We start from the raw sequence: 22,622 nt of genomic DNA, 5'->3' as shown, positions 1-22,622 counted from the left end.
TTTCCAGTTTTAGCGGCAGCTCGTAATTCTTGCCTGGATTCTATACCCTAGTTTCCTTGTTTATTTTTCTGCCTTCCAAAGGTACTGCAGAATTTGTTTTTTTTTCTGGGAAATACGAAGATGATATTATGAAGTTGTGACCTGTATTGATAATTGTCCATTCCATTTCAGCTTGGGTAGAGTAAGACAACTTACTAAAATAATTTGCATTTACAAATTCCACTTGACGGTGTCGCGCTGTCTGTTGAATGCTCTTAGTCTAAAATACACCCTGGTCATATTTAGCACATTATTTTTGTTTTTTATTCTGTGTTACTACTGGAATATGCAATATAAATTATAAAAGTTCCTCGATGTTTTTCAGGGAAGTCGGTGTCTATTTGAAAGACTGGGCTTTCTCGTTTTGCTCAAAAAGGGGGTTCTGTAGTCTAGCTTTCCTCTTTCATTTTGTTCTTGCTTTGGATAAGGATGATCTTTTTTAATGAAAAGTTGGTGAAGGTTTATGCATTTTCTCTGCGAGGTATCTTCGTGATGGAATAGCCACTCCTATTCTTCTTGTAATCCTGTGTTTCTCACGAGGTAAATTGTGCTATTAAGTTTTGTGTCTTGCATGTGAATTTTTAGTTATTTTCTATGCCATCTTGTTCCTTTCCAAGGCTAACAAGTTTGGTCTTCCGGTGTGTTAGGTATTGGTACGAAGGACATCTGCCTGGGATATCGTTCGAGTTTGTCTCTGAACTTCTGTTTTTTCCAGTAGTTGACATGTTTTCCATTTAAAATGTGTTTTTCTGTCTTTCTTCTTTCTTCTTGCTAGAGGAATAACATGCTCCTTCGATTTTCAAAGCCAACTTTGAACTGGCCTTACTCCAAGGAGATCTGACTTTGTTTGCGGTCAAGAGGGGTTTCCAATTCACATAAGTTGTACTACATTCTTCTTCCCTATTGTTTGTCTATCCTTCTCTAGTAGGGTTTATAACTTTATCTATTTTGATCAATGACATTTTTATCCATGTTATACTTTCAGAATTGTGGTATCCATAACCAACTGTTCGTGTTATTCTCATTTCCCCTGGGAAGATAGTACCATTAAATTTCTTTTGATTTGTAGCTTGCCATATTTTAAGATCGTTGATTCCCTTCGCCGTCTTCTTTTTTGTTATTTGTTGGTTTATTTAAGTCCCCAGAGGAGAAATTTTCTTTGAAGAGAGTTTTGTCTACGGAGTTTCATCTTAACTTGCCTCTAAAATTCTTTCCTTCTCGATGACTAAAAAGTTCTATCCTTTTGTTAGAGAAACTAAAACTGAAGCATGAAAAATTCAATTTATTTCTCTGGAATCTTCGATTTCACTTAGTCCAAGGAGATTTCATTTGGTTTTCTCGTAGGGGGTTTCCGATTTTTCATCAACCTCGCAGAATTTTTCTTCTATTGTCCCATGTAAGGTACTTCCTTATTTTTGTTTATGAGACTGTTAGTTATGCATATATATAAGCGGTGAGTTCATTGATTACATTTTCAGGAACCTGCACTTGTGGTGTTCTTCGAGGCCTGGGTTCTTTTGTTTTCTTTTAAGGGGTTTTCTGATTGAACTTCTCTCTTTCAGTTCGTTTTTTTTTCTTCAGAAGGTGGTCTTCTTCAATTGAAAGATATAATAAATTTTTGTTTCACCTTTCCAGGGATCTCGATGGTTATGCCTATTGTGCCATAGTCCATTGGTTTTCGAGGAGGATTGTGGACAACTTCATCAAGTTAACCGGGTGAAGGGACTTCTGAACTTGATTTTCAATTGTTTATCCTTGTTAAAGAAGTTATAATTTTGGCCTATTGTGCCATAATTCTGAAGCATGTATAAACTCATTTGATTTTTTCAGGGATGTTCAAATTGGACTTACTCCAAAGAGAAGTTATTTGGTTGTCATCCAACTGGGGTTGACCTATTTTAAATGGATTTCTTACTTCATCTTTGGTTTTATCATTCTCGATGAGGATGTTCGCTTTTTCGTGTCCTCATGGAACAATGCACTATTCTATATCTTTCACAACTTCTAGTTTCTAACAGATCATGCTTTATCTTTTCATTCCCTTAACATGGGAGGTCCTCCTTAGTTTTACGGTTTTGAGGGTGATTGGTGTTTAAAGGAGACGTTTATCTGTTTTCTTAAAAGGTATTGTCCCGTCGAGTCCCCTTTGGGTTCTAAAATTCTGTCTGTTTCGATAACTAATGAGTTGTTTATCTTGATAAGGGGCTTTTCGCCTTTTAACATGCTTCTTTGATTTTTATTCTCCGAGGAATTGGTAAAGCACGCGAAGTTAATTTTTTTTGTTTCAGGGGCATGACAATTGGACTTGCTCTGGAGAGTCATCACCTTGTTTTGTGAATTGAGTTTTCTGTTCCTCTCCTTTATTGTTCCATAGAAGTCTTCCTTACTTTTATTTAGGGAAGGTATTAGTTATGCAAATACAGAAATGGTGAATCTGTTTAAACCTTTTCCAGGAAACTGCAATACTCAAGTGTTCTCATGTGTCTTAGCGGTGTTCTTTTAGAGGGCGGGTTCTTTTGATTTTGCTGAAAATACCTAATTTGATCTAACTTTCTTTCTTTCAGTTTCTTTTCTTTCTTCACCAAGGTGGTCTTGAATTGGAAGACTATATTTTGGTTCTTCTCGGGGTCTTGTGGCGGAAAAGTCCTATTTTGCCATGTTAACGTTAGGGAGCCATTCAATTTCCAAGTTTTCATTTGAGTTTACTTGTTTGCTAGAAGGATGAGTGTCAACTTTGCCAAGTTAACTCTGTGAAGGAGGTTTTCTGAACACGCTTTTTTTTTGTGTCCTTGTTAGAGAAATAATTTAACGCTTGCCAGATCATTTGATGCTTCCGTGGGATTGCAACTTCTACAAACTCCAACTGGACATGATCTATTTTCCATCAAAGGCGGGTTTCCTGATTTATATTACATAAGTTCTTAATGGGCGTGTTAATTCCTAAATCCTAATACCTATCTAAATTTTTTCTTGCCCTCTGGGAGAAATTTGCTTTACATCTTTTCAGTCCCTAACATGTTGCCTAGACTTGTTTTTTAATTGTTGGTATTTTATGGTATATCAGGTTTACACAGAAATGTTAATGTCTTCTTCGAGAGGGGAACCTGTCTAAAGTTTCAAATCGATGAAGGGGGGTCTTGTGCCGAAGTTTCATGTGGATATAAAATATTCGTTTTTGTTGTCAAGGACTTTAGGTTTCTTTTGTTTACATTTTTTGGACTTTGTTCATCTTTGTCGGTTGTTTTAATAGGGTTTTGATACAGGTGGAGGAGTCTTGGTTCATTTCAAGCTGATCCTTCATACTCTAGGGAGTCATTTCTAGCGCTCATCTTGATCCTTCATATTTTAGTAGTAGAAATTGCTCTGAAAAATGACTCAGCCTATCAGGAGGGAGTTTTCTATATTAAGTTGGTTGTGGAAATTTGTTAATTCGTCTTTGTTTATGCTTATTTAAGTTGACTGTACAAAATTTTCACTTCGCTTTGGGATTTGCATTACAGTGGTTGCTGCTGTTTATACTAACCCTTAAGCTCGAAAGAGAAACATTTGGAGCTCCTGTGGCTTCCTATTTACGGGTGCTCAATCTCGTTGAGTTTTGTTCTCCTTTCTTAGAGAGTTTGTAACTTTGTATGTTTGCAGAGTGTTGGTTCATGTGGAAGATATCTTTATGCGGGAAAATGTGGAAATGTTTTCCACTTTTTTTTAGGACGTGCTCTGTTGGGTATGGAAGAGCTCACCTGATGGAAAGAGCAGCATACACATTTCTTATTGTACTATCATTAGCTTGTTCCATTGAATTCTTTTTTGTGGCGTGAAGACCATCTTTCTAGATCTCCTTTTTTAACCAGTGGATTAGGTTTACACTTGGTCTTGCTTTCTTTTTGAAGGGGGTTTTCTACATCAACACGTAAAAGATGCATGAAATTATTTCTCAAGAAATGTTAATGCGGTTGTGCTTGGTATCCAGCAGTCATCTCGATCCTTCATTTTCTAGGACTAGAAATTGCTCTGCAAAATGACTCGGGTCTTTGTGGAGGGTGTTCAAGTTGCTTCTGTGGAAATTTGTTATTTCTTCTTTGTTTGTGCTCATTCAAGTTGAATTTACATAATTTTCATTGTGTATTTTAAGGGAATTGCATTACGGTAGATGTTGCTGATACAACGTATGCTAGAAGAGAAACTTTTGGAGTTCCCATGGCATTCTATTTATGGGTCCTGCTCAATCTCGGTGAGTTTTTGTTCTCATTGCTGTGAGAGTTGTATGTTTCCAGTAGATTTTAGTTTCAGACTCGAAATGTTTTAACTTCAAATCTTTTCTTTTGTGCTGCATATCTATTTTCAGCATGAAGCATACAGCTTCCTTCTATTTTCAGGGCATAGAATTTGGACAACCACAATTTATATTTGGCTCGTATCCCAAGAATAAAAGAACTATTCGACGTCTCTTCTCAATTCGTTGTTCGTATGTGTCTTGTAATTGTGTGTGGTAAGTTAAGTTATTGGTTCTGAAAGATAAGGCTAGATGACTTTCTTCTTCCCTATTGTTTGTCTGTCCTTCTCTACAAGGGTTTATCACTTTATCTATTTTGATCAATGACATTTTTATCCATGTTATACTTTCAGAATTGTGATATCCATAACCAACTGTTTGTGTTGCTCTCATTTCCCTGGGAAGATAGTACAATTGAATTTCTTTTTGTTTATAGCTTGTCGTATTTTAAGATCGTTGATTCCCTTCGCCGTCTTCTTTTTTGTTATTTGTTGGTTCCTCAGAGGAGAAATTTTCTTTGAAGAAAGTTTTGTCTACGGAGTTTCATCCTAACTTGCCTCTTAAATTCTTTCCTTCTCGATGACTAAAAAGTTCTATCCTTTTGTTGGAGAAACTAAAACTGAAGCATGCAAAATTCAATTGATTTCCCAGGAATATTCGAATGTGCTACGGTGAGATTTCATTTGGTTTTCTCGTAGGGGGTTTCTGATTTCATCAACCTCAGCAGAATTTTTCTTCTATTGTTTCATGTGAGTCTAATTCCTTATTTTTGTTTATGAGACTGTTAGTAATCCATATATATAAGGGGTGAGTATATTGATTACATTTTCAGGAACCTGCACTTGTGGTGTTCTTCGAGGCCTGGGTTTTTTTTTTTTTCTGTGAAGGGGATTTCTGATTGAACTTCTCTCTTTCAGTTTGTTTTTCTTTCTTCACAAGGTGGTCTTCTTCAATTGAAAGATATAATTTATTTTTGTTTCTCCTTTTCAGGGATGTCGATGGTTAGGCCTATTATGCCATAGTTCGTTGGTTTTCGAGGAGGATTATGGACAACTTCGTCAAGTTAACCGGGTGAAGGGACTTCTGAACTTGATTTTCAATTGTTTATCCTTGTTAAAGAAGTTATAATTTAGATCTTAAATCCTGTGGGTGTTCTCCTGGGATTTGCAACGACACAGTGAATCTATTTAATACTTCCTCAGGAACTTGCAATACTCAAAATATATTCTCGTGTTATGGGAATGCTAGTATTTTTCTACCACTTGATTTGGGGAGGTAATGGGTTACGAAGTGTTCTATTTCTTCTTCCGTTAGGGTGTTTCCAGTGGTTTTAAGTAGTCATTTGAGTATATTTGTTGGCTAGGATTGTAGGGATCAGGTTCGAAAGTTAACTGTGTGAAGGGGGCTTTCTTAACTTGCTTCTGTTTTTTTTCCTTCAATACAGAGGAATGATAAGTAACGTGCCCAAAATTCATTGCATTTTCCTACGGATTTGCAGCTTGGACGAATTTCTATGGGGGATGTGATCTGGTTTAGTTTCCAGGAATTATCCTAATTTAAGACGTTTATATAAGTCTGTTTTTTGTGGCGGATTTAATTCCTAATTTTCAGTCCAAATGAAAAAATATTGAATCTTATTTAATATTTCACAGGAACCTGCAATATCATAAAATCAGATTCCCGTGTATCAGTATGGTGGAGTGACCAATACCATAAAAATATTGAACCTTCGGCGGAGCAATACCTTCTCAATTTCTTTTTTCTGGTTCTGCTTTTAAGTAGCATATATTGAGGCATTTGCTATACTTTTTTGTTCCCTTGCGTCATTTTCTTTATTCTTGGCACTTTACACATATGAGCTCTGCAGAGAAATGTTCATTATTCTGCTTGGATGAACTTGCTTGCTTGCTAAGCTGGTGGCTTAAACCAGCAACAGTTTACTAATCTGATTTTTCTTCAGGTTAAAGCACATTTATAATCATTCTATTGTGTCTTATACAGGGAGATTGGGTTCTTTTCTTTTGTCTAAAGGGGGTTGTCTAGTTTTTTTTTCCTTCCGTTTCTTTGTTTTTCTTCTCTGTTGAAGGATGGTCTCTTTGAAAAATAGGTAACCTTGTTTCCATTTTCTTTCCCAGGCATGTTTGTGACGGAATAGCTATTCCTCTTCCTCCTGTGTTTCCATGGTGAAGAGGTGGCTTTTTAATCTAGCTGCATTCTTTATTTTTGTCGCCTTTATTGTAGTTATAAGTATATATTTACTTTGCTGTTTGGTAGGAGGAAGGGGTCAGCTATATGAGGATTTAATTGGGATGTAGCTGAAGGGGTGTTTGTTAACTTGCTTCTTTGACTTTTATCCTTCTGGAGGAAATGAGGAATAATAGTTGGCACATGCAATTCATTTGTTTCTTTCCAGGGATCTTCGAATTTGACTGACTCCAACGAGATATAAGGAATCTTACTATATTTCATTCTCCAACATTGTGCAGTCCTCCATTGTGTTGAGACATTTTCTTAGAACAAAATTTTCTGCCTGGAATTACCGGGTTTGAGAGTGCTAGCCACCGTTTGCCCTGTTGGGACTATCTTTCCCGGTAGACACTGTGCTAGTGTGCTCTTCTTTTCTTCTTCCAAGCGGGCGTATTTCTCCGTCTTCTGAATCAGCTCTTCAAAGTGGAGTTACTCCAAACTGTAAATATAACCACACAGTAAAATTTCATGATCATTGACGGTATACTCTCGGGACTACAAAAAGGGCGAGATCCAGTATATCTGGATGCAGGTTGCGACAATGATCCAAGAAAATCTTTTCCCGTGGCTACCTTGATCCGACGGCTGGAGTACAACCAGTGGATCCCCGCGGTTTTAATATGAGGGCCAGAACTTCTTATGCTGCGTTCGCTACACTGAGTCTTCCCAATAAAAATCTCACGTCAACACCAGCCTGGCATATCCTAATTGGTCAAAAGCCATATATCTTTAACGTCTCTCTCCCTCTTTCTCTCTCATTTCTAACTTACCATTAAAACAGTAGAGAGAGAAATGGGAATAAACAGAGAAGGAAATTTTCGGAATAGAAAGGGAGAGAGGAATCAATTTGTTTTGATTTAGAAATAAATCATGAATATCAAAGAAGATGATATTTACTCTTGATATCTCGGCTGAAATCGGAAGGAGACAGAGAAGGGAATGAATCGTGATTCCTAATGAGTGATTATCTTCTCTGATTAATGGAAAGAGAAGGAAAGAAAGATTTGAAACCAAGAGATGTTGATGGAGATTGAGAAAGAAATATCAAGCTCGGCTAAATGGGTGGTGATTTTCTGGATATCAGAAATGGAAAGAGAGATTTGAAGAAGGTCTCGGGTTAAGAATATTGAGAGTGTTACCATAACAGAGGGAGAGAAACCGATTGGAGATAGGTTGAAGATATTTTTCTAGAGAGAGAGAGACCTCTCGGTTGGTTATAAAAGAAAAGAGATAGCAGCCATTGAAAACATCTCGGTTTTGGGAGGTCTTCATCAGTTTTCTTTCTTGGTTCTTGGTCATCCTCTCTGTCCTCCTTTTCTGAACTATCATAGAGTAAATTTTAATGAGAAAAGGTGAAGAACAGAGAGAGGGTGAGGTCTTTAGTGAGCATATATTTTATTGAGAGAAGACAGAGAGCCTCTTCTCTAATTTAATTCATCTTCTTCTTTTGTTTTTTCTTTGATAATCTTTTTGTGAGAGAAAATAAAAAAAACAGAGAGAGAACCAGAGTAGTGATTTAAATTGAGAGAGAGATAGAGAGATTTGTGGAGAGAGAGAGAGAGATTATTTCTAATATAATAAAGTCTTTCTCTTTTAATGTGGTTATGTTAGTTGATTTCTGGATTGAAAAGTAAAGAAAAGAGAGATTTTACAGAAAGTTAGAGAGAGAAAAAGAGTTGGAGAAGATGAGAAAATATGGGGGGAAATAATTTTCCCACAGAGAAAATATTTTCGAGAAGACGAGAAAATAGTTTTCCATAAGGGTCTGTTTGTCTGTAAACAGTAAAAACAAAAGGAAAATATCTCCCTTAGGGGTGCGTTTGGCTGCAGACAGGAAATCATTTCCAGCGAAAGTTTAGTTTTCTTCCTATTTCTCTTTTACTCTTTATATGTGATTTAATCTCGTATTATAATTATCTAATCTTCTAATCTAGGGTTAATGATGAAACCATATTCAAATTATTAATCGGGGTTTTAACGAAAACATCTCCCGGAATTAGGATAGTTCATTATCCGAAATTCTGAGTTATAAAAAGAAAGTGATTTAATTTGACTAAATATTTATTATTAAAAATGATTTTATATGGTGGAATCCTAAACCCTAGAATCCTCTCCCCATTTGAGTTCATTTTCATTTCCGTAATTTTATTTTAATATTTTATTTATTTTATCACCAAAACCAAAACCATTTTCAAAATCGTCTTACTTCCAAGTCTTAGAATAGGTTTCACTTAGTCTCTGAGGAACGAACCGGTCCTACCGGAATTTATTACAACTTGACACCCCCGTGCACTTGCGGGTGTAGACCTATTTAGGGTAACTTTCTAGGCCCACCAAGTTTTTGGCGCCGCTGCCGGGGACTATGTTTTAAATTTGTTCTAATCTTGGAAAGTTTTTATTTTTGGTAAGTTTTTATTTTTGGCCACTTTGACTTGCTTCTCTATTTTTGGTGTTTAGGGCATTAAGCAGCGAAAGAGAAGGCGCAAACAAGGAGGAGTCGGAAAGAAGAAATTTACAGTTTTATTTTTTTATTTTATTTTTGGTGAGAGAGAGACTTTAGACTTTCTAGTTTTTATTTTTGGATTAAAGTTTTGACCCTAAATTAAAGGGCTAAATTGTAACCGAAAAACCAAAAAGAAGCCTCGGGTTCGGACACTTAAGGGAAGAGTGGCCCGGGTCGTCTACAAAGGTCATCGCTCGTCTTGAACGGGAGGTAATTTCTCTGACCACCCACGAATCCCCTGTAAGTGGGTACTTGTATGTTTTTTGTGTGCCTCATTGATTTGACGAACTGCTTAGTTTAATCGTCTTTAGTAAGGGCACAAACCCCATTACAAGATAGGAGTCGGATTTCATCACCGATCTCTTGCCCATTTAGGAAACAACGTTGCGAATCCCAAACCTCACTTAAAATTAAAATCTGGTTTAGACATTGGTCTTAGGGTATCGAGCTCATAGGATCTTTAAAACAATCCAGGAACTCGATTTTTATTTGGGCATTCCAAAAGGGAAAGTGTCATACAATTCTTTAAAAAAGGCCGCCTCGAGAAGAGGAAACGTTGCCTCAGGTTGGACGGTTGCAATTTTTCATAGTTGGCTGTCACTTGGAGAATTGTTTGACCATAGTACTTTGACGGAGTAACCCTCATAACAATCATAGTTCAAGCTTTGTTACGAAGTAGGAGCTGTCTAGAGTTTTTAAGTGAAATTGACCAACCTGTCTGTCGTCTAGATTTTGTTTAGGTTGCGTGGTTGAGTCAGCTTGATTGTGGTTGTTTTCCTCCTAGGATCTTCGTAGTGCTTCCTCTGTTTTCGTGTTTAAAAAAAAAATTTGACCAAAAGAAAGGAATCAAGTGTAGTTTTTGTAAGTGTCAATTCTCATCTTGTGATCGTGCCTGACCATCATGGCACATTTTTCTAATGGATAGACGTACCCTGTTGATGATGATGACCTTAATCTAAAGGGACCCGCCATCAACCGAACTGATATAATCTTAAGAGAATACCAACAATTGCGTAAAGACTGGCTTAACCGACCTTGTACGACTCTAAGAGATTATCAACGAATTAATGAAGGGAATAGGCTAGTTGAGCCTAACTGAACTGGTATGACCCTAGGAGAGTACCAACAGATGTGTAGAGACGAACCTAACCGACCTGGTATCACATTTGGGAATTATCAAGGAATGTCGAGAAACAACCCGATTAGTGAGTGGAGTAGACCAGAACCTGATCGATCTCGTATGACATTAGGAGAACACCGACAAATGTATAGAGATGGTCAGATTAGTGATGGATATGGTCCGACACCAAATATGTATGAGAGACCTTATAGTCCACACTATTCTGAGACCAATGACTTTAGAAACAGGTATGATCCTAATATGTACGGAGGAAGTTATTATCAAGTGTCTTCATTTAATTACACTAGTGAGCCTTATTATGAGGAGACTCTTGAAGATAGATCTCAATCAGAGTCCGAGAGTCGTCTTATTGAGATGATGTCACAATTTGCGACTCAAACGACGCAGGAGATTAAGTCCTTGACTCAACAGGTAAAGATGCTTAAGTCACAGTCATTCGCCAACGAGGAAGGGGTTTAACAACCCCAAACTCAGGAAGGTACTAGGTACGATGATCCTAATATGTACGGTGGGAGTTCTTATCAAGAGTCTTCTTTTAATTACACTAGTGAGCCTTATTATGAGGAGACTCTTGAAGATAGATCTCGATCAAAGTCCGAGAGTCGTCTTATTGAGATGATGTCACAATTTGCGATTCAAACGACGCAGGAGATTGAGTCCTTGACTCAACAGGTAAAGATGCTTAAGTCACAGTCATTCGCCGACGAGGAAGGGGTTTCACAACCCCAAACTCAGGAAGGTACTAGGTACGATGACGAGGTTAATACGTCTAACCCTAGTACTAAGTTAAATGTCGATGAATTTACTGATAATACCCTAGAGCCTGAAAGGTCTGATGTTGACTTGTTTCCTCCACTCGTGTCGCCTCACCATGATCGGACTACACTAGACGTTGATATTCAAGATGATGGCTCAATGAGCAAGTTTGGGGATGACACAATTCTTAACTTTCCGACATTTCAGATTTGTAAGGAGTCAGTCTTAGATGAAAAGCTAAGAAGGCATGATATTATGAATAACTGCGAAGCCGCAGATGTCTTTGAGGACATTGATGACGCTAGAGACATGTTGGATAGTTTGTCAGACTGTTTTCCTAAGGAAACCATGGACCTTGACTTGGTCCCCGAGCATATTGCCTTATCCTTAGAGTCTAGTTTGACCTTTCACATGACCTCAGACTCGGCTGTTGATCCCTTTTGGGACACTTTAGACGTCTCCTCAAGAACGTCTATGGAAATAGTGGATATTCTATCCACTAAGCTTGCAGATGACTTTCTGCCTTCGACGGATATATTGGCCCTTCATTGTTATGTCGATCCTTTTGATGACTTTCCAGTCATTGGTCCGAGCATTTATAGTTACTTAGTGGGTTGTGCATCCACTAAGTTTGGGGATTGCCCCTCTTCTTTGATAATCTCACATGCACTCTCTGCAATTCACAAAAATGTGAGACTATCGTTTACTGAAAAATTTGTGTTCTGGGTGGACCCACAGATGTATCGAATATTGGTTTATAGTTAATCACATATCTGTAATCCAGTAGGTTAAATCTTTTCTATTTTTTTGAGCCATCTGTTTCGTCTGGCTGAAGACGTTAAACTTAGCGCTTTCTGGGAGGCAACCCACGTTTAGGACTTCTGAATCAGGTAATATCTTTCCCTCATCCTATTATTTTTGCATAGTCTTCAGAACATTGAGGACAATGTTCGGTTTAAGTTTGGGGATAGGGGATTGAAATTTTTGCTAAGTCCTTATTTCAAAAATTCAAAAGGGTTCAAAATTTTTCAAAATTTTAAATTTTTGGATTGAAAATGTGAGTCTAGTTGTTTTTGCTTGTTAATGGTCATAGAGTCTAGTTGGTTATACTACACTTTTGCGAAAGGTTTTTCCACGAATTTCGAGTCTTGAGGTTGTCTGTGCACTAGCCATGTGAGTGTTAGATAGGTGAAGAGTAGACTTTTCTGAGAGAACTTAATCGATCATTAGTGGAGACTTAACCTATGTGAGATTCTGAGCCTTTCTTGTTGTTTTGAGTGATCTCTTCTGAGCTAATTCCGAGTAGAGTGAAGAACTACTCAACCTCGCAATATTGAAAGAAGAACTCGTTTGATCTCTTGAGTTCAAATTTTACAACCACTAGGGATGTCATCAGGAAGTAAACCTTTCTCTTGTAGTCTGAGAAACTTGAAAACAATGTCAACTAGAGGAAGATAGAAATCCATTTGTTAGAACCCTGAGAATAAGGCATGAAGCAAAATGAAGAGAATTATACCCAAGGAAAGAATAATGTCAAGAAAGTTCTTTGTGTATTTGAGTTTGATTACCAACTCATTCCACGGACAAATTACGTTGTTTTGTGAAAGGGCTATTCGAACTTGTTTTTTTTATTTTGGAGAACAGGACTTTCTCCAGGAAGGAATAACCTTGTTTTGAAAATTGAGGGTTTTTTTTATCTCCTATTGTTCTCTTGAAGTTCTCTGTCTTATTGTTTGTTTACGAAGGTGTTAGTTATACAAATATAGAAATGGTAAATTTATTGAATACTTTTTCGGGAACCTGCAGTACCTATTCTCATGTCATCGTGGTTTTCCATTTTTGAGGACAGGGTTCTTTTATTTTCTGTGAAGGGGTTTTGTTGATTGAACTTTCTGCTTTCCGTTTCTTTTTTTTTTTTCTTTACGTGGTCTGCTTGAACCTGTATACTACAACATGGAGCCAAAATTTGATAATGTCTTTGAAGTGAGTGTTGTCTTTTCAATTGGTAGCACACTTCTATTGGGAAATATGCAATGCGTTAGAGGTTTTTCAATTCATTGTCAATACTGAAATCTCAAATATGCAGTATGATAAGTTTCACAGTATTCTACAGGGAAGTCAATTTCAAGCAGATTTTTTTTTTGAGAAATCAACTACGATCTACGTTTTTTTTTTTTTTTTTGATAAAACCATATATTATTCGGAAGTGAAAACGTTAACAAAATTACATGGTAGATAATTCTTAGGGAAATTTGGCCAAAACACCCTAAAAAATTAGGCCTTTTGTTAAAAAGAATCTATCAACTTTTTGTAGGTTTCAGCTCCCTCGGACATTTTTGTAAATAATCAAATACATGGAAAAGACTAAAATAACCTTATTAAAAAAAAATTAATTCTTAATTTTCTCTATCCCGTCTTTCTCTCTCTAACCAGATTGCAAGTAAAACTAGGGTTTTCGGAGGCGCGAAGACAACAATCGATTTTTATCTCTAACTTCATCCAATTTCTTCACTAAGTTTAGATCTGGTGAGCGTATGATTCTTCTCTAAATTCATCTAGTTTTAGGGTTCATGAATTCTTGAGAGTTTAATTTGTGTTTTCAACCATCTATTTCTTCTTCAGTTTTTATTGCTTGAGTGAATTTTTGCTATACCTTCATCCAAGTACTTTATATTTCTGGGATCTAAGTCTTCAAATCATGTAGTAGTAGTAGTGTAATCATTTTCAGTTTTAAATAGGTTAGTTGTTATCCATGTGTTTGAATTTATTCACATCTTGCTCACTATCTGTTTGTAGAAAAGCTCCACTAAATTAGTTTTTTAGTTACATGATAAATCTTTGGTTTTAGTAGTTTAGTTTCAGTTTGGCTAGAAATTGGTCTTTCTCGTTCACGATTGTAAGGTTCGTATTGGTTTTATTAGTGATGAGACATGCAAATGTCCCATCTCAGTCTCTTAATTTAGACGAGTTAGTCTCTCTAGAGCAGTTACTCTCACGAATTACTCTCTTTTATGTTCAGGTACCTTTTTACAGAGTTACGCGTGCAAAACGGATAAAGTCGGAAAGAATACAGACTGGGGGCATTTTGGTCATTTGTTGATTCTGACTTCTTGGTCAAGATTAATGCTCGGATGATAAGAGGGGTCCATGACGAGTCCGTGGGCGAAGACGGAAGTCGAATTGGAGTCCGGTTGAGGAAAATATTCAATGTCAAAGTTTGGGTCAGAACCATTTGACCAACTCACCTAGGGGACACGTGGCGTGTAAGCTGATAGTGAGGGAGAATATTTCGGTATACTGGTGGTCACGCAGGCTATATTCAGGATCACTCTTAAGATTAATATGAGAGTTATTGTAGAGAGAGAGAGAGAGAAACAGAAACTTGGTTTTAAGAAATTAATTTGATTCTTCGTAATCTTTGATTTCTCTTGTTATTTTCTACTTCTTAGTGAGAGAGAAGGAGATTAAAGAGAGAGAGAGAGAGAGATTACAGAAAGAGTGAGAAAGAAACAGAAAGTTTAGAGAGTTAAGGAAGGTGAGAAAATAATTTTCTCAGAGAGGAAAATATTTCTGGGAAGACGAGAAAATCGTTTTCCCAGAGGGTGCGTTTGGCAAATTTCCGGGAAAAACAGAAGGAAATCAATTCCTTAGGCTCTGTTTGGTGGGAAAATCACAGAAAAGTAAGTTTCTTTCTTCTTTTTCTTATATTACTTCAAATATTTATCGTTTCTAGCATGAGTAGCTAAGTCTTTTATATCTAGGGTTTTAGATGAAGTCATAATAATTATTTTAACGATAAATTTATTAAAGTTTTTACCATTTTAACGATAAAATCTTCCGGGTTTTTAGACCGTTCATGGACTAAAACCTGAGTTATATAAAGAACTCTCTAATTAGATCAAAATTAAATTGTCGTTAGAATTATTAGGAAGACGGATTCGAAAACTCTAGGTTCCCTTTTTCTGAATACCGACTTATTTCTTTATTTATTTTATTTTACCACCATCAAACCGATTTTAAATCTCAATAGTTTTAAGGTTAGAATTTAGTTTAACTTAGTCTCTGAGGAACGAACCGGTCTTACCGGAATTATTACTTGACGCCCGTATACTTGCGGGTGGAGACCTTTTAGGGTAACATTTTAGGCCCATCAAGTTTTTGGCGCCGCTGCCGGGGACTTAGTTTAAATTTAATCTAATTTTATTTCTATTTTTGGTAAGTTTATATTTTTGGACACTTTTACTTGCTTTTCCGTTTTTGGTGTAGAAAAAACACTAAGGAGAAAAGGAGAAGGCGCAACAAGGAGAGGAGCTCAAGAAGAAGAATTTACATTTTTGTTATTTTTATTTTTATTTTATTTTATTTTTTTGGTGAGAGAGAGACTTTTAGACTTTCTATTTTTATTTTATTTTTTTTAAGTTTTGACCCTAAATTGGAGGGCTTAATTAAATTGTAACCGAAAACCAAAACGAAGCCTCGGGTCGGAACACTCGCGGGTCATCTACAAAGGTCATCGCCCGTCTTGAACGGGAGGTAAATTTCTTGAACACCCACGAATCTCCTGTCAGTGGGTATTGGTGTGAATTCGTGGGCCTAATTGCTTTGATCGAACTGTTAGTGTAATCATTCTAGTAAGGGCACTAACCCAGTTACAAGATAAGAAACGGATTTCATCACCATTCTCTTGCCCACATAGGTAACAACATTCACGAACCCAAACCTCACTTAAAAAGCTAAAATATTATTTAGACATCAGCCCCTAAGGTATCGAGCTCATAAGACCCTTCAAAAACAACTCGGGAAATTGACTTTTATCTAGGCATTCTCAGAGGAAAGTTTGTAAACAATTCTTGTCAAAAAGGCCGCCTCGAGAAGAGGAAACGTTTGCCGAAGGAAGACGGCTGTCACAACGTTCATCGTTGGTTGTCTTCCTGGAGAATTGTTTACTGACTACTCTGATCGAGTAACCTTTACAACAGTCAAATTTCAAGTGTTGTGGCGAAGTAGGAGTTGTCTAGCTTTTTAGGTGAATCTGACAAACCCACTCATTGCTAGATTTTGTCTAGGTTGCTTGGTGGAGTCAACCTGATTGTGTTTGCTTTCCTATAGGTTCTTCGTAGTGATTCTTTGGTTCGGAAAAAAAAAAAAAAAAAAAAAGAGAGAGAGAAAAGTTTTGAGAATATCCTTGGTCATTGGGCTCTAGTGTATGCCCAATAGATATCGTGATAAGAGAGGTCGTTTCATCAGTAAAGAAGCACATTTAAGTAATCTTTTAGCAAATCTCTCTTTGAGTGACACTATGGGTGAAAATCTAAACCAAGCCAGGGATGGAAATCAGCCTATGACACTCAGGGATTACATGAATCCCACTAGAACGTGTCAACCGTCATGCATACAGTTACCCCAATGCACGACTCAATTCGAGTTGAAACCGAGCACTATTCAAATGCTCCCTGTTTTCCGTGGGGTTGAGAACGAGAATCCCTACTACCATGTTAGGGATTTCGAAGAAATCTGTGGGACTATGATTTTCCCCAATATGCCTGACGAAATATTGAGACTTAGGTTGTTCCCTTTCTCACTGAAGGAGAAACCAAAATCTTGGTTGTATGCCTTACAACCTCATTCCATTACTACATGGGAAGAATTGAGCAGTGCATTCCTTCTGAAATTCTTCCCTAAACACAAAACTACCTCTTTAAGGCAAAATCTTAACAGTTTTGTGCAGCAAGAAGGAGAATCTCTCTATAAATATCTTGAGAGATTTAAAGAAATCTTACTACAGTGTCCACACCATGGTTTTGAAAAGATAAGACTAGTCCAGATTCTCTATGACGGACTAAATTACCCAACTACATCCATGGTAGAATCATTCTGTGGTGGCGGTTTTACTTATAAATCCGCCGATGATTGCATGACTTTTCTAGAAGATCTAGCTGAGAAATCCCATCAATGGGAAACTTCTAGAGGACCTCCTACTAGGGCAAATCCTACTCCAAATACAGGTGGCATCTATAGAGTTGATAAGTCAGAACTTACACTCGCCGCCATGGCTAGAAAAATAAAAGCCCTAGAGCTTGGTCAGCCTAAAGCATTCAGGGAGGATCCCACTCAGGTCATGAGTGTTGGAAATGAATCCACCTCTTATCCGTGCTCCGTCTGTGGAGACCCTTCTCATATAGGGAACAAATGTACCCTATTTCTTAGTTCTGCTGAAAAAGAACAAGCTTATGTTCTTTACCAAAACTCTAGGCAAGACAATCATCAAAAGTATGACCCTTATTCTAACATATATAATCCAGGTTGGAGAAATCATCCCAATTTCTCCTAGTCCAAGGGTCAAAATCAGGGACAGCCTAGTAGTTCGATGAACCCTCCTGGGTTTAATGCTCCCAGGAATCCATATGGTCAACCTAGTACCCAATACCCTTCTCAAGAAAATGACTCCTTAAAGGAAACCCTTAATCAACTAGCTAAGACCCAAATTGAGTTTATGCAAATGACCGGCCAGTCTATAACTCGTTTGGAAACCAAGCTAGAAACCCTAAGCCAGAGAGATAAAGGTGATTTTCCTAGTCAAACGGAGCAAAACCCAAAAGGTACTTTAGGTAAACAACAAATGGGTCAAGCCAATGCAGTAACCACCCTTAGAAGTGGTAGGGTAGTTGATAATAAGGTAGGAATTCCCGAAGATAGTGAAAGAGGTCATGAACCCTCTTCTATGCCAACCAGAGTTTCTAGTGATGAGCCCGAGAAGGCTTCTGAGTCTGAGGAACCACCTGTAGTTACTGAGCCTTACATTCCTATAGCTCCATATCCTCAACATTTAGTAGAGCAAAAGAAGAAGTCTCAGTTCGACGAGATAATGGAAATATTTAAACAAGTCAATATTAACATTCCATTACTAGATGCAATTAAACAGATCCCAGCTTACGCTAAGTTCCTTAAGGACCTATGTACTAGAAAGCGTAAGATGAATGTGCATAAAAAAGTCTTCTTGACTCGACAAGTGAGTTCTATTATCCAACAAAACCTCCCACCTAAGTACAAAGATCCAGGAAGCCCTACATTACCTTGCACTATAGGGAACCATAAGATTGAACGAGCTCTGTTAGATCTAGGTGCCAGTGTCAATCTTCTTCCTTACTCGGTGTACTTACAATTAGGTTTGGGAGAAATAAAACCCACTTCTGTAGTCCTTCAGTTGGCAGATCGGTCTGTCAGACGACCACGTGGCATAGTAGAGGATGTTTTGATAAAAGTTGGCGAGTTTATCTTTCCTATAGATTTCATCATCTTAGATACTGAACCCATTCATGATACCAAGAGTCAAATCCCTGTCATTTTGGGTCGACCATTTTTAGCTACATCAGATGCTGTCATATATTGTAGAAGTGGTCTTTTGAGATTGTCATTTGGAAATATGACGGTGGAGATGAATATTTTTGATGCGGGACTTCACCCTGATGACATAGATGAGTTCAGTGGGTTGAACTTGGTAGAATTATTAGTTCAAGATGCATTATCAACAACTCAGTCGAGAGATCCTTTAGAAACTCTGTTGGCACTTCTATGCTTAGATGAAGAGGGTAGTATTAATGAGATAGATAACATGTCAGAGTCTACCTCCTTGTTAGTGTCTGAGCCGATTACTTTGCCAACCTTAGAGTCACCACTTCCATCGTATGAGTCAAATGCTCTACCACTGAACTATGGACCCACCATAAAAGATGATGATGAATCTTGGCTGCTCAATCTAGTAAAGGAGAATGATGACTCGCTTAACTTAGTCAAGGACTTAGAGTTCTTTAAGGACACTAATGACATCATAATCAAACAGATTATAGAGGGTTTATCTGAGCCAACTTTGGTAGAGTTTGAGTCTGGTAACCGAGTGATTCCTTTGGAAGAACTCCGTGTACCTGTTTTTGAAACCCCTTGTTTAACTCTGGGTGTCTTTGATAGTCCTCTAGATCCTTTTGTGTCATATCCCTCGGGAGCATGTTTAAAAGATTGTGCAATACCTCACTTGGTTTCTCATTCCTACCCAGATACTTTCTACCAGGACTATACTCTTTCTGGTCCATGGCCAAACTTAACGACTTTATTGTCGTCTAAGTTTGGGGATTCTTACCCGATCACGATAGTCTCACGGGTACTTGTATTACAACATATTTACACAAATGTGAGACTATCCTTCACTAAACGCTTCGTGTCTTGGGTAGATCCACAGATGTTTCGCCTATTGGTTTATGGAGTTGTTCTTAAGGTTTGTTGACTCATCTGTATCGTCTGGCTGAAGACGTTAAACTTAGCGCTTTCTGGGAGGCAACCCATGCATAGGACTTCTGAATCTGGTAACATCTTTTCCCTAATCCGGTTATTTTGCATAGTCTTCAGAACATTGAGGACAATGTTCGGTTTAAGTTTGGGGATGGGGGATTGAATTTTTAGTCCTTATTTCAAAAATTCAAAAGGGTTCAAAATTTTTAATTTTTGGATTAGAAACGGGAGTCTTGTTGTTTTTCTTGTTAATAGTTATAGAGTCTAGTTGGTTGTACTACGCTTTTGCTAAAGGTTTTTCCATAAATTTCGAGTCTTGAAGTTGTCTGTGCACTAGCCATGTGAGTGTTAGATAGGTGAAGAATAGACTTTTCTAAGAGAACTTAATCGATCATTAGTGGAGACTTAACCCATGTGAGATTCTGAGCCTTTCTTTTGCTTTGAGTGATCTCTTCTGAGCTAATTCTGAGTAGAATGAAGAGCTACTCAACCTCGTAGTATTCCTTAGAACTCAGTCGATCTCTTGAGTTCAAATTTTACAACCACTAGGGATGTCATCAGGAATGCAAACCTTCTCTTGTAGTCTGAGAAACTTGAAAACAGTGTCAACTAGAGGAAGATAGGAACGCCATCATTATTTAGAACCCTGAGAATAAGGCATGAAGCAAAGTGAATAGAATTTTACCCCAAGGAAAGAATAATGTGAAGAAAGTATGTTATGTATCTTGAGTTTTATTACCAGAGTCAGTAGCAAAAAAAAAAAAAAAAAAATGAAAGAAAAAAAGTGTTTGTGTAGTTTGTTTGAGTGTTTATCCCTTGAAGTAGTTCTTGAAGATTTGAAGACGTCGAGTTCTCAGGAGTTCTAGTCAGATCCTCATTAGTGTCTATCTGCCTCTAGGAAGCATTGTTAGATAGTAGATCAGGTGAGAAGAGTTGGTTAGCTTCCCCATTCCATATGAGTGGTTGTTTCCATCTTTGAGATCAGTCGTCCACCGAATTTTAGTTCGTCTTTTTCATGTGTTGAGTTTTCCTTCATATTCATACCAACACATAGAGTGAACCATTCTTGAGTGACTTTGATTTTTGAGTGTATGACCGTGAGGCAGTAGTCGAGGCGAAATGTATCGAGACGGTAATCGAGGTCTTGTCTTTTCAGAACCGAAATGATACTCATATTGGCTGGTCACGTGCACTTCGAGTCTTGATTACTTGTGAAAAGATTTTTAGCGTTTGTGTGATTCGATTAATTTGGATTTCATTTCTTTTAACTTTCGAAAATCTACCGGATGAACATTTTTAGTCCACATCATATTTAGACCCTTTTGCATCTTTGATTTTTGAATTTTGTGGGTATATTCACTGCAAAGCCTCAAGAGACAAAACTCGTCCTCTTGGGTAACCTAGAGGTTTAACGGCTTGTTGCACGTGCTAAGTGCAATCGTGGGTCCCTACGAAAGTGGTGAAATGGGTTTAGTTCTATTTTTCTGTTTTGCTCGAGGACTAGCAAAATCTAAGTTTGGGGATGTTTGATGAGACATGGAAATGTCCCATCTGAGTCTCTTAATTTAGACGAGTTAGTCTCTCTAGAGCAGTTACTCTCACGAATTACTCTCTTTTATGTTCAGGTACCTTTTTACAGAGTTACGCGTGCAAAACGGATAAAGTCGGAAAGAATACAGACTAGGGGCATTTTGGTCATTTGTTGATTCTGACTTCTTGGTCAAGATTAATGCTCGGATGAGAAGAGGGGTCCATGACGAGTCCGTGGGCGAAGACGGAAGTCGAATTGGAGTCCGGTTGAGGAAAATATTCAAAGTCAAAGTTTGGGTCAGAACCATTTGACCAACTCACCTAGGGGACACGTGGCGTGTAAGCTGATAGTGAGGGAGAATATTTCGGTATACTGGTGGTCACGCAGGCTATATTCAGGATCACTCCTAAGATGCTCACTCTGTGTAACCCGGCGCAAGATACTTCCATACTCCCGTGCTCGCAATGCCAGATCTAACGGTCTATACACTCTCCGTCCACATGTTCTAATCAGAGGAGTTGTGTCATACCAGATTCAGCCGGCCGCAACACACTGAATATGTCGCCTAGCAACCAGCAGTACGTGATGATCTCTCTCCCTCCCTTATCTTTTCTAAAATTCAAATTCAAGGATTCTGTTGATTAAACCCGAGAGGGAGAATGAGATATTCTAGAAATCAAAACAGAGAGGTTAAACCCGAGAGAGAAGGATTGAAGGAGATCTAATGAAACTGATTTAAAACAGATTATAGAGAGAGATGACCGAGATTAAAGCAAGATTTGGGAGTTGGGATTCGATTTGTTTGGGTTATAAAAGAGAAAGAGAGGGGCATCACGGTTTTGGAAGGGTTTTTATAGTAGAACAGAACAGAAAAGGAGAAAAGTAGAGAGAGAGAGAGAGAAACCGAGAGCTTAACAGTCAGTTTTTCTTGAATTTTTTTTATTTTCCTTTTGTTTCCTCTGCATCTTAGTGAGAGAGAAAGAGAGATTACAGAGGAAGAGAGAGAATTAGAGAGAGACAGAGAGATTAATATGAGAGTTATTGTAGAGAGAGAGAGAGAAACAAAAACTTGGTTTTAAGAAATTAATTTGATTCTTCGTAATTTTTGATTTCTCTTGTTATTTTCTACTTCTTAGTGAGAGAGAAGGAGATTAAAGAGAGAGAGAGAGAGATTACAGAAAGAGTGAGAAAGAAACAGAAAGTTTAGAGAGTTAAGGAAGGTGAGAAAATAATTTTCTCAGAGAGGAAAATATTTCTGGGAAGACGAGAAAATCATTTTCCCAGAGGGTGTGTTTGGCAAATTTCCGGGAAAAACAGAAGGAAATCAATTCCTTAGGCTCTGTTTGGTGAGAAAATCACAGAAAAGTAAGTTTCTTTCTTCTTTTTCTTATATTACTTCAAATATTTATCGTTTCTAGCATGAGTAGCTAAGTCTTTTATATCTAGGTTTTTAGATGAAGTCATAATAATTATTTTAACGATAAATTTATTAAAGTTTTTACCATTTTAACGATAAAATCTTCCGGGTTTTTAGACCGTTCATGGACTAAAACCTGAGTTATATAAAGAACTCTCTAATTAGATCAAAATTAAATTGTCGTTAGAATTATTAGGAAGACGGATTCGAAAACTCTAGGTTCCCTTTTTCTGAATACCGACTTATTTCTTTATTTATTTTATTTTTATTTTATTTTATTTACCACCATCAAACCGATTTTAAATCTCAATAGTTTTAAGGTTAGAATTTAGTTTAACTTAGTCTCTGAGGAACGAACCGGTCTTACCGGAATTATTACTTGACGCCCGTATACTTGCGGGTGGAGACCTTTTAGGGTAACCTTTTAGGCCCATC

The sequence above is a fragment of the Eschscholzia californica genome, unplaced genomic scaffold (genome assembly GCF_041429995.1).
Source record: "Eschscholzia californica isolate CP2 unplaced genomic scaffold, dmEscCali1.0.p SCAF_5, whole genome shotgun sequence".
Taxonomy (NCBI): Eukaryota; Viridiplantae; Streptophyta; class Magnoliopsida; order Ranunculales; family Papaveraceae; genus Eschscholzia; species Eschscholzia californica.
Note: the sequence above shows the minus strand (reverse complement) of the source record.